This window comes from Drosophila serrata, unplaced genomic scaffold, assembly GCF_035046125.1.
Source record: "Drosophila serrata isolate PLE 108 unplaced genomic scaffold, ASM3504612v1 contig_240, whole genome shotgun sequence".
NCBI classification, from domain to species: Eukaryota; Metazoa; Arthropoda; class Insecta; order Diptera; family Drosophilidae; genus Drosophila; species Drosophila serrata.
The window spans coordinates 1,837,863-1,843,094 of NW_028257138.1; the positions used below are offsets into that span (position 1 = coordinate 1,837,863).

General features: G+C 34.8%; 1 long non-coding RNA gene across 1 annotated transcript; it reads left to right on the forward strand.

Moving 5' to 3' along the window:
• The first annotated feature begins 467 nt into the window (after positions 1–467).
• Positions 468–1,472, forward strand: LOC147643966 (uncharacterized). Its single transcript, XR_015271109.1, has 2 exons — positions 468–608; positions 1,010–1,472. It is a non-coding gene; the product is annotated as an uncharacterized LOC147643966 (long non-coding RNA).
• Positions 1,473–5,232: the final 3,760 nt, after the last annotated feature.

Here is a 5,232-nt window from a genome sequence, read left to right on the forward strand (position 1 = left end):
TGTAATTAACTTGACCACCCGCTTTTCCACCTGCTCGTGTAAGACGGGGCGTATACTTAATTGCATGCACAAAATGCAGGACTCGGTCTCGGACTCAAACCCGAACGCGAACTCGACATGAATGACATTCATTTTCGTTGCGCCTGCAACTGTCTTTGCTGCACTTCCGTTCGGCCCCCAACAGGAACACAGCCAAAGGATTCATGATAAAACGGGGAAACCGGATGGGGAACAGGGGATCGGGATCCATGAATACATTGAGCCATTGGGTCGTCGTATCCCTCTCTTCTCTTGAAATTCATAAAGCATTTATTCGTTCCCATTGAAAATAATTAAAATGCGTCAAGCGTTCAAAATCAAGCAGCGTGGAAATTTAATTGTATTGAAACGAACCCGGTTCCCCGTACTATTTTCCACGCTTCACCCTATTTTTTAACGTTGCGAATGCATTGAGTTCCATTTGGCAATTGGGCCAACAAATGAGTTCATTTCTTTCTTTCTTCTGCATTTTTCCTCTTATTTACCTTCACAGGTGAGGGCGTCGGGGAATGAATAAAACAAATATGAAAGTTGAAGTGCTTAAAAATGAGATTGATCAAAGGAAGCAGGTGGGAATTAATTGCAAAATAAAATAACGCCAAGGTGCTTGATATTAAGTTTTATGGGAATTTTTAAGCCGCAGTTAGTTGTGTAATTTTTGGTAGTTGCAAACTCACACGGTTTGCATTAGTTTAAAAGAAAATGTACATAGAAGAAGGAATTATTCTAGAGGTAACTTGAAATATATTTTTATACTCCGTTTAAAAACCCTTGACCTGAACCCTGAACCTGAACCCTTGATCTGATCAAGAAAATAATAATAATAAATAATATTTTAAAATGTTCAGCTCTTTTTGCTATTAATATCCATTGTGGCCCCCACACACTCACCCAACATTCAATTACAAATAAAGGCTTAATTTTCATATGAATATAAATGTATCCCTCTCGTATTTTCGTATCCTTTCAGGCTCCACTTTACAGAGGACACATGCTACATTTCCCATGGTCAACAGAGACAGTGGAGAACGGCCAGAGCCCAAGGCCACTGGATACAGTGGGCACACAAACAGTGCAAGAGGAGGAGTAAAAACTCGGATCGCAGCTGTCAGTGGCAATACAAATAATAACACCCAAAAAGCAAAAAAGCAGCACACACAGTTCGAGTTTTTATCAATCAGAAAATAAACACAATGGAAAGGGCCATAAATACATGTTTATGCCATTTTTTACATTATCATATTTATATTTATAGGTAGTACATGTGTCCCGCAGGAAGCCCGTATCACTTTGATATTGCTCAACAGCGGGTAACACATAAAAAAGAATTTTAATTTTCACAGGAGGAGAGAGCAATGCCATAATTGAAGTAAAAGCAAACGCCATTTGATGATTTTTTACACAATAAATAAAAGAAATTGCGTGTTCTTTTACGATTTGTTTGACAAGAAATACGTACGACTTACGAGTAACAAGATGTGAATGTGGAAAATCTCGCTCTCCTGCCGTGTGTTCAACAATTTTTCATTTCCACAGCGGCGGCGAAAGGTCCTCAAAAATATGGCTGTCTCATAAATAGGAGAACCAGAAATCAATTGACAATTTATTGTTTGAAACATAAAAAATGAGCGACCGAAGGGGCGGGCAAAAATCTATATTAAATTACGACCCAGCCAACAAAATGTCAAAATAATAATAATAAAATGGGGGCATGAACATTGGGAATGAGGGGAAAGTGCTAAAAAAACGATGGATCGGATTGGATACCCTCTAAATGTATACTGAAAGGAGTTTTAAGGAAGATAAAACAAAAAATAATTAAATTCATAATTTTTAGAATAATTATTATTATATATTTGTTTGTTTTATCGTTTTATATCGAACTTGTGGAGTATCACCTACATCGATTATCGATTTACTTACTTGTAAATAACTTCGTTCAAATTAAAATAAAAATCTAATTAATCTGTATATCTAGTACTTGAATATTTTAATATTTTAATTGGATATAATAACGCAAAAACACCCATTTCTAAGGCTCTCCTTTAGCCTGTTGCATTCAAGGATATCAAATATACCCACTCAGCCTTTATTTAAAGAGAATGAATCCCCTGACATAGACATATACGTATCGTCCACATTTATATATGTATGTACATATATGTATATAAAGGGAAAAAAGAAGAGATATCGTATGTGCATTGGCTTGACTTTTTGTGGCCATTGTTGCTCGGTTGCCATTGCCATTGCTGTTGCTGTTCTCTGGTGTGCCCAATTGCCTTTAAATTGTACGGAGTGTTAAGTGGCGCACGTTAAAAAAACATTTAACGTTTTTATTTACGATATACACAGAGAGCAACAAAAAAAGGAGCCACAAAAAATGGCAGGACCCGTGACAGCGGAGGAAGAGGCAGTGAAAGTGTTTTGTTCTGGCTCTGGCATTAGGTGCTCGCAACAAAAAAAAAGAGAGAAATACATTTAAAAACAAGAAAGGAAACTAACTTCGAGTAACCGAAGTTGATATACCCTTGCTAAAAAACTATCGCATCGAATCGGAAATCGATCATAACTAGGATTAAAAAATATTCCCCTTCATGATCGATAAATACGATTTATATGACAAATGAAAAAAAAAATTAAAAACTTTCACAACTACACCAAAACTACATTAATTTTAATGCGGAAAGCTTTCCAATATTTCTTTCTTTCTATTTTCTATAGATTTTCCTGTTGATGCTGATCAAGAATATATATGATTTATAGGGTCGGAAATGACTCCTTTACAGCGTTACAAGCTTCTGACTGAAATTATAATACCTTGTAAGGGTATAAAAATAAAAAGGATATTGGAATCGCAATCGAATGGGAAGGCTCAAAACGGAGGAAAAAAACGGAAATTAAAGTTAAAATATGGCAGGAGCCTCATATCGAGGGTTAGAAGTGAGAGGAGAAAGTGGAAAAGTGAGCGAGCAAGTGCACAAAAAGCCATCGAAACTATGAAATATATATAATAGAATGTGCTATCCGAATGAATGTCGTGTGTCCCAGTCGGTAGTATGAATAGGACACCATTGAAGCGGAATAAGTGGATATGCATGTGTGTACGGGTTTTAAGTGTGCTTTGTCAGTCATAAAATTAAATGAAAGGTCGCAACCAGTGTAGGAGAGCTTTAACCGAAATAAAAGGAATACTCAAAAAAAATTTGCTGGGAAAAAACAAAAAAATTAATATATATACTATACACACGTTGGGTTTTATTCTTATTATTAAACAGGAATACGAAACCTTTTTATTATATTAAACTTGTATTTTTAAACAATATATATTCAAAACAAGCAAAGGAGTCGTTGCCATGTTACAAGGATCAGCCCATTCTCTTTGAATTCGGCAACGTTAGATTCACAGTCCTTTTACCTATTCACATTACAGGAAAAAATCACAGATTTATCTTAAGGAGAAAGAACAAAGGGAAACAAACTCTATTTCCCTAAAATACTGCCTGATACTAAGGTGATTCCTGAGATATTCGAAAAGGATAACAACATTTCTGGATATCACTTCAGGCTGAACTCACTGGACACCTGAAGGATTTTTTTGTAAAGTATATTTTTATGTATTTAATATATGTGTTAAATTTCTCTCTTCTCAATTTAATGCTTTGTTGCTTGTCAAAATTTTAGTAGTAAATTATATTTCTTCTCTTGCTGAGAATCAATTTCAACTTTGACCCCTGGCTCCTTCCCATCGCAACTTTCATTTACACTTGTGTGCCTTCTATTTAATTTATGCTAAATTACCAGCGACTGCCGCTTATGTGTGCGTTTTATTTTTATTTTCCTTTGGCAAAACGAAAATAATAATTCAGACCAACAGCAAGTCCGGGCAGCTGAAACAGCAGAAAGCCAAGGAAAAATCGTGAAAAAAGGGTAAGCCGGAACAGGAAGTGTACACACGTACATATATACGACTCATTGGGAGGCCTCGCACACTCATTTGCCTTTGCACTCACGTCTGTGTAATTTATGCCAAACATGAAAGGATGCTTACTTCGGCACGCCGAAGTTTGTATACCCTTGCTAATTGCAATCCCATCATTTATAATAATTTCTATAAAAAACAACAAAGTAAAGCCCAATTTCATAACATTCACAAATACATATTATTTTTACAGTTTTCAAGATTGTTTTAAATTTTTCTCTAGATTTGACAATCGTTTCTTTGGCAGCTTTATGATAAAGTCTTCTGATTTTAATAAAATAAAACCAAAATAATAAGAAATTGGCTATATCTCAAAATAAATTATAATATATTAAAAACTGGCAAAGTTAAAATTTATTTATAATAAAATAATTAAGTGCCGAAGCACTAAGAACTATGGGAGATGTGGAATATATTAAAGAGAAATTCAAGAATTTAATTAAAATTTGTTATATTTTGTCTGCATTTACCTTATTTTTTTATGGATTTTAAAGGAAAGAGGTGGAAGCAGGAAAAGAGATATTCCACTCGAGGTGAGCGCCTCGCCCCTCTCCCACAGATGAATTAACAGTTAAAATTGACCACACGAGAGAGTGCGTCGCCCCCTCTCTTTACCAGAAAAGTTAACCGTTAAAATAGACTCACCAAAAAAATTGGTTAAATCCCTGCCACAACGTTCTTCTTATTATTATCATTTACGAGGTTTGTTGTTTACACTGTTTGACTTTTTCCCGGTTCACTGTTTCTATTTGCGGCATTTCAACGATAATAATTCGCTAATTACACCCACTTGGACACTTGCAAAATTTAAGCTCTTTTCGTGTTTTTCGGAAGATCAAATTAGAGATGGACTTTCGAAAAATTAGAGATGGCAGAATGGTCGTCAAACATCGACAGCTTCTGCAAGGGTGCTGATCGCTATCCGATAGCAGAAAACTAGATTTAAAAAAAAAATAACTAACTATTTCGCATGATGGAGATTTCTAAGCACAGAATCTTATTCAACTTAACTTTTTTGTATTTAATTAAATACATGTTCATGAAATAAGTGAAAGTTTCTTCCACAAATACAAATTTTTGAAAAATATCGATATTTCGCCAATTTTCATATTATATTCCTATTAATTCTGAGACAGCTATTATAAAAACATAAATGAAATGGACATGTTAAAGATCAAATATTATAATCGTTGACGATATTTGCAGTGAGATAT